At 40.6% G+C, this 12,261-nt stretch overlaps 1 protein-coding gene and 1 long non-coding RNA gene across 3 annotated transcripts in view; one reads left to right on the top strand and one right to left on the bottom strand.

The window, feature by feature from the left end:
• Positions 1–12,261, top strand: part of MACROD2 (mono-ADP ribosylhydrolase 2) — a 2,000,643-nt gene that overhangs the window by 1,729,080 nt on the left and 259,302 nt on the right. The window lies entirely within an intron of this gene.
• On the bottom strand, positions 4,443–10,985 carry LOC141276599 (uncharacterized). Its single transcript, XR_012326496.1, has 3 exons — positions 10,976–10,985; positions 6,339–6,430; positions 4,443–4,532 (listed from the first exon to the last, which is right to left on the bottom strand). It is a non-coding gene; the product is annotated as an uncharacterized lncRNA (long non-coding RNA).

Genomic DNA, 12,261 nt, shown 5'->3' with positions numbered 1-12,261 from the left:
TGAACGGTATAATAGGGTACCTTTAAGATGACAAACAAGATGACAAATTCCTGAGGAAGAATTGTGGTGTTGGCATTTGCTGTCTTCCTTGTATTTCTGTTAATACATCTTTATGATTACATTGCCACTTCTGGTTCAGAATTTTATAAAACTTTAGAACAATAACAACAAAAAGAATTGGTTGTCCAATTCTGTCCTGTTCCCCTTTTTGTTTTAACAGGCCATACTTCTATAACCTTCTCTCTGTGTTATTTTTGTTTTGTTCAGATGGTTTCAGTTGTTCAGTATCTGTTGTATAGATCCCCATAGGAGCATTATATAACACATGGAAACAAATACAAAATAGCTACAAATTGGAATCCCTGTTTGCCAACACCCATATCTTCTGATGGGGCAGAAAACCTGAACAAACAGGCATTGCACTAGACCGTGTAGGCAGCAAAGCAAGCCGTGGTCGGGTTACCAACGGAATGGATTCTTGTGTTTTGTTTTCCATACCAAGGCCATTTTTTCCCTTTCCCGTAAAGATCAAATCTAGTGGTTCATTAGCTATTCTGGCTGATCTCAGCTTCCTCTGTGTCTGCTCTTCTCTTCCCAGCCCCACACTCCAGGAGTTTGCTAGAACAAGGTTACTTAGAATCATGGTCAGGAGCAAATTGATTGCAAGTTGAGAATGTAAAGCTTGTCTGTCACCATCTCCTCATGGCCTCAAGTTAAGCAGGCAGTTTGCATCAACTGAAGCTTTAAATTTCTTTTTTACCTGACACCTATAGCAGAGAACACTATTTCCCTCAAACCATATGCCACTAACACCTGATTAGCTATGATTAGATAGACTGATATGCCAATGAAAAGAGCTGAACCCTACAGCCAGCTCATATGAATGTGAAAGAAATCACGTTCCTCTTCTTTCCTACGGCTGTCCCAACTAGTCTGCCCTTATTTAATTTAATAAACATTTAATGGACTCCTGTATTGGGCAGGAATGAAGAAAAGATTTGCATGCTGCACGATCCTCGAAGTTGCCATTCATCTAGATTTTGATGTGAATAGTACCCCAGGGGGTTATGCAATTACAACCTGCCCAGCCACACAGGGCACTAATCCAGGCCAAAGTGCGAGGGGTGGGTTCATGATGATGAGATAAGACATCATCTGTCCTCTGAAGAGCTCATATTTGGGGAAAGGGTAGGTAGAGGAAAGGAGTCGTAGCCACCGCTTACTACAGCTCATAATTCAATTATATTTATGTGATATGGAGATCTAAATAAGGAGTCTGGAATCAGCAAAGAGGGTGTCAGGAATTATGCTTGGGGTGGGGTTTGAGAATCAAAAAGGGTGACATTTGATTTGGGCATGTCAGAGTGAGTCACACTTCGAGGGGGGCAGAGTGGGAGGGTGGGACACAGTATAGCTGGAAACAAAAGAAATGCCGCATGTGTCTGGGGCAGCTGCTTACTGAGAATGATTTAAACACTTGGTCTCGTCATCTGAAGAACACAAGCCATGGCTTCTCCCTCTGTGAAAGACCATTCTTCTCTAAATTGTTTAATCTGTAGTCTTCATTTATTAAGATACATGTGGCTTGTCTTGGGAGTCTGAGTAATCACTGTCATTGTATAAGCGCATACGTTTGCATGGCATTATAAGAATGTCAAGTTGTCTTTCAAAACTGGACCTGGATGAAAAGCCCACCAGTGCCTGGGCTATCTCGGAGTGCTGATTGTGGGAACATCCGGGGATGACATTCACGCTACTGTATGGGTACATTTCACTCACCCCAAAAGGCCTCCCGTCCACAAAAGGCCGGACAGTCCTTACCTCTCATTCATAATGTCACATTAGCATTTCTATTCTCGCACTCTGTGGTCGTAAGAGGCTGGGAGATGTACAGAGAGACAGTTCTCAACCTGTAGACACAAAAGGGGGACTTTGAGCCCTCTGAAGGACACCATCTCAGGGGGAGATATCTGTTCAAAGGCTCTCCTTTGCCCTCCAACACCTCCAAAGACTGAAAGGGGAGTGATTTGGGGAAGCAGACATGGATGGATGGATGCATGGAAGGAATAAGGGCTGTAAAGAAAATGGTGCACATACACTCTGCCTTATCTAAGTCATTTTCCACAGTGGTGGTGACTGTCTGAAGTCCATGTTAACATTCAGAGACTCTTCCTTCTTTGATCCCGGCGACTATAACTCTTGCTGAGATGCCAGGCAGACGGACACACTTTCAGGTTCAGGCCAGGTTCACTGAGCTGTCTAATTTCAGAAATTTTGAACCTCTTTGCCACAAATAGCATTTGAGGCATCTTTTCCTTTTGATCTACACGTTTGCTACAAGGTTGTGCCTTTTGAAAACTTTGGCTATAACCTAATAAATGTTTGTGGAATATGCAATTAAATCAAGAAGTCACTTAATATTAGCAGTGGTTGGTTGGAAGAATGGGCTCTGAAATCAGATCCTCTGGACTGGTATGAATGGTATACCAACTGAAAAAGTCACCTTTTTGATTTATACCTTAGTCTCCCCATCTGAGATGGGGAGAAATGGGGATTATGGCTAAAAACTGTGAGGTCATGTGAGAAGAGTGCCAAAGCATTTGGCAAGTGGTTGATAAGTCTTAGATGGAATTATCACCAAATTTGGCTGCTACATAACTTGAAAGGATTACTCTTAACAAAATGAATTGATATAAATCTGGCCAGAAGCTAGCGTATTTGACCTGTCATATGGCTTGTAGTGCCTCTTCAAGGCCAGATTTGCAGTGTGAGAGTTTTTTGAAAATATTGAAAATGGCTGAAAGATTGGTATGCCTATTTTGTTTGTTGGTGTTTTGTTTTGTATGCCTATTATATGAGTTAGAAATGTGTTTGCCTGCAGCTAATAGTGGCCTAAATAATTCGTGGTATATTTTCTTATGGCCTCGATTCCAGTGCTCAACGATGTCCCCAAGGATCCAGTTCTTTTGTCATTTTCTTCAGCAGCCTTACCTTTTAGGCATCTATCCTTAGGCTAGTTACCCCATGGTTATGAAGCAACTATGATTTCCAGGCCTCCTACCAGCATTACAGGCCAAAAGGAGGAGTGAGGGGTCATCACTAGATGATCTGTCATTTTCATCAGTAAAGCAAAAGCTTTCCGAGAAGTACCCTCAGCAAAGTCCTCCTTCCATCTCAATGGCCAGAACTGTCACAGAGCTATGCGACGCTATAAGGGAATCTGGAAAAGCAGGTAACAGGATTGTCCTGTGTAGCCTAGCCATAATCCCAGCTAAGGCGGGCAATATTTTAGCCTCAAAAAAAAGATCAGGGTTCTGTTAACATAGAGCAGTAGTTCTCAAACCTCATTGTGCATTAAGAGCACCTAAAGAGTTCACGAAAACAAAATGTTCTGGGCCTCACCCCCAGAATCTCTGATTCAGTGAGTCTGGAGTAGGGGTCAAGTGTTTGCATTTCGAACAAGTTCAGTGATGCAGATGCTACCGGCCGGGGCATGATACTTTGAGAACCCCAGTATAGAGTCACAGACTTTTTCTGTAAAGGGTCAGTTAGTGAATATTCTATGCTTTGTCTCAGAATGTAGTACAGAAGCAGCCATAGACAATATGTGAATGAATGAGCATAGCCCTGTTTCAATACAACTTTGTTTACAAAACCAGGCGTGGATTGGATATGGCCCATGTAATGTGCCAACCCCTAGCAAAGAGGATGACGGGGATGAACATTGGGCAGTTTTCCGGTTACTGTGGCTGCATAACAAATCATTCCATTTTATTATATTCACGGATTTAGTGGATTATAAGAGAACACAGTGGGGATGACTCTTCCCTGCCCCACAGTATCTGGGGCTTCACCTAGGAAGACTTGAATGACTGGGATTGATTTCAATGCTTGGGGACTGGAATCATCTGGACATTCTATTCGTATAGCTGGCACCTGGACTGGGATGACAAGGTGACCTGCTCTACTCTGACTATGGACCAGGACACCTACATGTTGCCTCTCTCTGTGACAGGGATCCTCACAACATGGTGGCTGGGTTCTGAGAGGGAGACTTCCATGAGAATCAGGGAGAAGTTCATGGTCTTCCGTGAGCTAGCCTTGAAAGTCATGAGCATCACTGGTACTCATTCTCTTGGTGAAGAGTGAGTCACAAGTCCACTCAAATTCAAAGGGAGAATGAGACTTCATCTTAATGAGGAAACAGCAGGGTCACATTATAGAAGAGCATGCAGGATGGGAGTTAGTATCATAGCCATCTATGGAAAATACATTCTGCCATAGGCAGACACATAACAGCGTCTGTCGCATCCCCACTGAAGGATTCTTGAGGCTCTAGAAGTCCTCATTAGAAACCACTGTCCTAGCATCAGGGCACAGAATGGAGGTCCAACAGAGCATCATATGGAAGCATTTCCAGGGCTGACCACTAAGTCTGACATGGCCAGCGCTGCTGCTTTTCCATGTCCGCATTAGCTGTCAGGTCATCCACATCTTAATGATTTCTCATGTTTGTAGAAGCTTGACCAGTTCTGCAGAGATGGAAACAAAACAAATAAGCAAAGAAAAAAATCCAGAGGAGATATCATCCAGTATCATTATTAAGCAAAAACCTTGAATTTCTTTGTGTGTAAGAATAATGCTGAAAACTGTAAAGTCCAAGGCACTACTCCCCTCCTCCAAGAGCTTATAATCTTTGGAAAGATTGGGTCTATACTTTAAAAAAAGATGAACGTCCATAGAGAGGTATACATCATGTGCCAAAAGAAACACATTTTGATGGCTTTAAAATGAGGCTGAAAGTCACTCATCTTAGCCGAACAGCTGAAAAAACCACCGTAGTGAAGGGATTTCTTAATTTGCACCTTGAAAGACAATAGAAAAAGGGGATGGATGGATGGATGGATGGATGGATGGATGGATGGATGGAAAGGAAGAGAAAGTATATTTCAAGCAAGAGGTACCTAGCTCCCAATAATGCAAGAATGGGACATGATAGGTCTCATTGGAGTTGGGGAATAGATCATTATGACACTGCATCAATACAAATTCTGCCCAAAGGTGGGTGAAAAGTCCTTATGCTTGTCTCACTTTGTTTTGGAAGCACCCTAATAGTGTGCTACTTGATACTTAAGAATCTAACAAAAGGGTCTATTGTAATTCTATATATCAGTGATTTCCCTAGTTCCAAATATTGACTGGTTCTACAAACCATGACAAATTTTCATTTGAATAACATTTGATAGTACATTTTTCTGTGAAATGTGAAATGCTTTAAAAAGTTTGCCTTTTGGCCTGGCAGTAAATACTTATTTTGGAGCACATGCATTGTCAAAAAGTCACTAAGGTATGTTAAGAAAGTCTTCCCTAGAGTTGAGTATTATAATAAGTAGCCCACATCTACTTTCCCAACTACAGTAGGCAATCAATACTTGTATCAAAACTAAAGCCATGGTCTCAAGAATTATATGAGCAATTTTCAATGTTTAGAATTTTCCGTATTTTTCTAATTTAGATAGGGCCTATCTCTTTTTAAACACTGTGTTTACTGACTGCTTACTGTACAGAAAGTCTGTCTTTAAAAAATCAGGTATAGAGAGGATACCAAAGACACAGAACACATGATCATTAGCTTTATTTAGTTATTTTTATTGGAGTATAGTTGATTTACAATGTTGTGTTAGTGTCAGGTGTACAGCACAGTGATTCAGTTATATCTATCTATCTATATACTTTTTTCAGATTCTTTTCCCTCTCAGGTTATTACAAAATATTGAGTATAGTTCCCTGTGCTATACAGTAGTTCCTTGTTGGTTATCTACTTTATATATACTAGACCGTATATGTTAATCCCAACCTCCTAATTTGTCTCTCTCCCCCTTTTTCCCCTTTGGTAACCATAAGTTTGTTTTCTGTGTCTGGGGGTCTATTTCTCTTTTGTAAATAAAAAGAAAAGATCCTATCATTAGCTTTAGAGAATGCATGTCATACTTATAGCAAGGTGATACTAATAACAATACTCATATTGAGGGCAAAACGATTAATAATTAACATTTGTCAAATAGTTGCCACATGTTATGTGCTGCCACAGGCAATATCTCATTTAATCCTCAAAACAACCCTTTGATATATTACCAGCATCTCTATTTTACAGATGAAGAAACCAAGGCTGCTAAGATTAAGGTCCTTGCCCTTGGACAAGGTGGTGGAGCTGGGACTGTAACCCAGGTCCAGTTGCCTTCAAAGTTGATGTTCTTCCCAAATTACAGTTTGATTTACAGAATGTGTCAAGTTTAAATTACTCAGTGGTAGTGAAACAACCAAAATGATTACTGTACCTGTGTTGAGGTGGTGTCCAATGGACAGGCTGAGCTCATCCTAGAGGTAGTGAGTGTCGATCAGAGGTTTAGAAGCCATTTCAGGGGGGAAACTGGCAGAAGGAATATCAATAGGACATTTCCTATATGAGAATTGAATGATCAGACTGTGAAATGGAGATTAAATATACTGGATTGGCTGGAGAGAGGAGTTTAGCAACGATGGAATTGGTGGTGGTCTAGTCGAGGAGCTCCCTGGGGACCACTGACAGGATTGCGCAGCTCGGTCACTGCACAAAGGCACACAGATGAGAAGAGAAGGCGGGTGATGCTCGAACCTAGCTACGCGTCTGGGGCTGAGGCTCCGTTTTCCTGGAGAAATATGTCAGCGTTTACCTGTATCTCCTTGGCACTCAGTCCCATGAATGCCAGTCCAGCAATGTTCAACTTTAAATACCTGTGACTCTTTGCCCTGGGGCCTCCTCTCACTTTCACAGGCCCTTCAGCCCCTGTGTGAGGCAGGCTGAAGAGCTGGGATTTAATACCCCCTGTGTCCAGAGTTTGGCCAAACTACTCCATGATATTGCTGCTGCAGCATCCACTTTGTATGGCCAGGCAGCCTACAGGGGCCTTGAACTGACACCAGGTAACAGCCCACAGAATCACAAGCCAATGTGAACTGCTGATGTGAATGCCCCAGCAGCCCTGTGGGCAGCAGTCTCCCCTTGTTCACCCCTTAAGTAAGACACCTGCAAATCTTACCAAAATCCCACTCTTTCTGGTTTGAATTGACCAATCCAGCCTTAGCCTGAGAACCTCAAAGCACTTCACTGATGGACTCTCATAAAGGATGTGCCCCAGGTCCTGCAGGACTCTCTCTCTGCCTACACTCTGCCTGCACCTCCCCATGGTGCCCCTTGAGGTGTACTTTTTCCAGGACCTGAGTTATAAACGTCTCTATTTCAAATCCTTTGTGCTCTTTTGTTAAACTGCTACCGTCTACCACCCCAGGGCTCTACTTAACAAATGTTAAATTAACAAAGTCCAGCAGCCTTTGAGTGGTTCTCAGCCAAGATCAAGGGCATGGATTTATACAACCCAGCTCCCTCAGCAACTGAGGATAATTCTGAGGCATTTTCTACACCATCGCCGAGAGTTCCCCAGTGAGACCAACCCTAGTTGCACCCAGTGGGTCATATCCTCCAGTGCATCCTTACTGACTCACTTCCCTACCTCACTTTCCAGCTTCCCCACTGATGCTTCCAAAGATCACTTCCCAAATAAACTACTGAAACTTCATTCTGTCTCTGGGGTCTGTTTCTGAGGAAACTCAATATAAGATAAAGACTGACCCTGAAAGGCACAGTGTAGCTTAGCTGCAGCAATGGGGATCTGAGAAGCCGGATAATTACTTAAAATAGGCAATGATATAGAATTGCTGCAGGCGATTGAACAGGGATGGGTGTGGCGTTTATAGAAAATGATTCTACTTTCTGTTTTCTAGAGTGCTTTGTACTGAGGCGAGGGGGCAGCTGGGGGTGGGAAAGAGCCTGGAGCCTAGGGAATTGAGCTTTGCCACTCTTAGTGGTTCTCTAGGGGGGCAGACAAAGAGCGTTTGGATTAGTTGGGAGAATGTTAAAACAAAAATAGGGAACACTTTTGTTCCCTAAGACGCGAAGGAGAATCAGTGGGGATGGATGTCGACTGAATTGGTGATGGAGGAAGCAAAACTAACCCGCTTGGAGAACTGGGACAATGGCGGTGTCCTTCGCAGTTTCGATTTATGCCTAATTTGTAGCCCTGCTTACAGAGTAATATTTATTGGTCTTGAGACTATCCTAATGAAGCCTTATGTAGTTCATCAGAATGGGATGCATTTCTCTCAAAGATTAGACCTTGTGAAACCTTTGGAGACATAGTCAGTGTTTCATATGATTTTATGGATTTTTCTCCAGCCCTCCAATACACATATATATCTTTTCCCTGTACTAAAATCCTCAAACCCGTCTTTTCTCTTTATGAATAAAAAGATAGGTTTTTCTTAACAATAGACCCTTTCATGAGTAATCAGAGCTACATTTTTAATATGTCAAAACCAGGACCTGTTTAACAGTTGGTAGCCCTCTCTCAGCATCACAGCCAGTGGCAGCCTCATTTACACTTGCTCAGTGAAGGTCCTGAGATGTTCCCTGCCTAATGGCAGAAGCAACCACACTTTCACCCCCTCTCACTTTGCACAGCTTTTCAAGACGCTTAACATCCTTCAAGTGCCTGGAAGCTTACAGAATATGCTCTTTACACACAGCTCCCCTGATCGGCACAGCTTCCCAGAATGTTTGTTTGTTTATTACGTGTCAGTGAGGATTTATTTATGTATGGCTAAGAAGAAAACCCAGTGGTCTTCAGTGGTCTCTGAGCTCTAAGTGAAACTTCACCAGACAGTGATCAGTGCCTTTTAGTTTTTTAATTATAATTTTCAGCTTATTGCTAACATATCTAGTGTGGGGAAAAGGGCATACAGTCCTACATGATGTAATTTTGTGACATTTAAAACTGCTAAGGACAATGAATGTGTCGTTATTTGAATGAGCCAGGTGAAGGAAAAACTCCATGAGCTTAACCCTTCCATTGCAGATAAGGGGTTTTGAAAAGAACGGAAATTGATAGCTAAAGTGACAGGTTTGAGCTGTTCCTCCCCACTCTGGAAATAAGCCCAAGATATATTTATCCATTGACCCCAATAAAATGACCGATCTCCAAATGGAGGAGACCGTGACATTTGTTTGGGCTTTTCTTTTCTTTTCTTTTTTTTAATTGAAGTAGAGTCGATTTACAATATCGTGTTAATTCCTGCTATGCAACAAGGTGATTCAGTCATATATATATATATATACACATACGCATTCTTTATTGTATTCGTTTCCATTAAGGTTTATCCCAGGATATTGAATATAGTTCCCTGTGCTATACATTATATACAGTAGGACCTTGTTGTTTATTCATTCTCTGTACAGTAGTTTACATCTTGTTGGGCCTTTTCTTTGTTTTTTGGTTTTAACATCTTTATTGGAGTATAATTGTTTACAACGGTGTGTTAGTTTCTGCTTTATAACAGTGAATCAGCTATACATATACATATATCCCCATATCTCCTCCCTCTTGCGGCTCCCTCCCTCCCACCCTCCCTATCCCATCCCTCTAGGTGGTCACAAAGCACTGATCTCCCTGTGCTATGCGGCTGCTTCCCACTAGCTATCCATTTTACACTTGGTAGTTTATATATATCCATGCCACTCTCTCACTTCGTCCCAGCTTACCCTTCCCCCTCCCGAGCCCGAGTCCTCAAGTCCATTCTCTACGTCTGCGTCTTTATTCCTGTCCTGCCCCTAGATTCTTCAGAACCTTTTTTTTTTTAGATTCCATATATATGTGTTAGCATGTGGTATTTGTTTTCTCTTTCTGACTTACTTCACTCTGTATGACAGACTCTAGGTCCATCCACCTCACTACAAATAACTCAGTTTCGTTTCTTTTTATGGCTGAGTAATATTCCAGCGTATATATGTGCCACATCTTCTTTATCCATTCATCTGTCGATGGACACTTAGGTTGCTTCCATGTCCTGGCTATTGTAAATAGAGCTTCAGTGAACATCATAGTACATGACTCTTTTTGAACTATGGTTTTCTCAGGGTATATGTGTTTGGCCTTTTCTTAAGGAGAGAATATGCCAGTATTCTGTCCATACAGATCTATGCGTGTATTTACAGAACATTTGTGATGGAAAGGAAATGCTGTGTTCAACTTGACGGGCTTCACTCATGTCATCTCTTCCGCTTGGAGATACAGCTGGTTACCCAGACTCCCACCAATAATCACCCTACAGACAAGACTAGGATCCCAGGATTCGTAGAGAAATCAGTGAAATGAAACATCATGTCAGACATAGTCAGCATCTGCAAATTGACTTTTTGGTTTAATTCAGTCAAATTATTATTAAATTATCCCAATAAGTATCCATTTGAGTTATTAGAGTGATACGGAAAAGCTAGATGCAGTTAGCCTCAGAATCTTAATGCCCAAAGCAAGGCCTTTGTTAGGCCATAACTTTAATGACTGAAAAAGGAATAAGGCTCTGGATCAGTATGTGAACGATTCTGTGAATTTAAAAGGAAGATCCATCTTCTGAATTCATAGTGGGTCACCTGCTTCCTACTTTCAGACACACACACACACACACACCCCTCCAATGTAGAATATGTAAAATGAAGATATCAGGCTGCACTGTCTGATGCAATAGCCACTAGCTACATGTGTCTATTGAGCCCTGGAAAGATGCTGAGTCCAAAGAGTGATGTGTTATAAAACACGCAGTGGATTTCAAAAACTTAGTACCAAGAAAAGAATGTAAATTACCTCTTTGGTAATTTTTCATATTAATTATAGGTTCAAATGATAATATTTGTATAGATTCAGGTAAGTCAAATATAAAATTAATTTTATTTTTACTTTTTAAAATTGTTATGAAAAAATTTAAGTTATATATGTTACTAACATAATATGTCCATTGGACAACTCTGGAAATAAGGAACATAATTATGAGGGTGGATTTTTCTCTCCTTTACTACTTCAGAAAATAAAGTGAGCTTCTTACTTACAGTTCATGTTTTTCCCTTTAATTCACCCAACAGCATCATACTTCTCTGATGGAAAATGATAACAATAAAGCCATCTAATTAATGAGGCCAACTACTTAGAAATGTTATTTCATAAATTAAATAGTTTTACAAATATAACTCTACACACATACACAAAATTATTAATAAGGTATTTGTTTTCCTACAAGCTATGAAAATTCAGCATACTTCAACTTCATTAGGATTTTATTTATAACAATATTATTTTTATTATTATTTGTGTCAGTCTTTTCCATTAAATTTTGTTTCATTAATAAAACAAAAATTTTTGAAAAGGACCCAATTATCATTTAACTGAGGTTCTAAATGTCTCATTTAAATGATACAGGATTTACCACAAAATTAAATAATACTAATTTGTAAGAGCATCTTTGTAACTTTTCAATACTGTAAAATATGAAATGTGTGTTTTTTATCAATTGGGAGACTCTTATTTCAAATTTCCCTGTGCTAAAGTGTTAGCTTGGGTAGAAGAATTAGTTGGTAAGAACGGATTCATTAAATACCCAATGACTTGGCACTCAAGAGAGAGGACAGGAAGAGATAGAACATATTGAGATGACATTATCACCAGCTCCATCTGGAACTAGCCATCTCCCATAAGTTGGGTGTTCTTATAATATATAAGCTATTATCCAAAACTACGGAGATATAAAGACATATGAAGCATACGTCCTCCACTGTGAGAAAACATAATATAGTAGAGAGATTGGATCATAAGGCTGATAAGTACCATTATTCTTATCTAGATTAATCCACCCTTTTTTCTATATATATAGCAGCCATTTTCTATGGAGCAGCCAGTGATTTTTTTTTTAATAAATCTTTTTGTTTTACTCCTCCCACTGCCACTACTTAAAATTCCAGAGTGAATTTCCAGTGCACTTGGAAAAAAATCTTACCAAAGCCCACAAGACCCTGCATGAGCTCACCTTCTCCAGTTTCACTCCATACTCCCCATCCCCTTCATGCTCAACTCTCCAACTGGCTGCTGCCTCAGAGTCTCTACCTTTGTCATCATTCTAGAACTCTTTCTTAAACCTTAAGAATAATGGAAAATAGAGGGAGATTCAGCTCCTGGATACCTCTGAGTTAAGTTCTCTGGCTACCCTTCTCTTATACTCCTGACAGTAGACTTATGTCTCAATTTTCCTATTTAATTTTCTTTACAGTACTAGCAACTAGCTAAAATTATCTTTAAATTTATTTAGTTGTCTGTTGTCTGTCTCTTCTCGCTAGAGTTGAGA

This window comes from Tursiops truncatus, chromosome 15, assembly GCF_011762595.2.
Source record: "Tursiops truncatus isolate mTurTru1 chromosome 15, mTurTru1.mat.Y, whole genome shotgun sequence".
Lineage (NCBI taxonomy): Eukaryota > Metazoa > Chordata > Mammalia > Artiodactyla > Delphinidae > Tursiops > Tursiops truncatus.
This window is presented reverse-complemented; position numbering and strand designations above follow the sequence as displayed.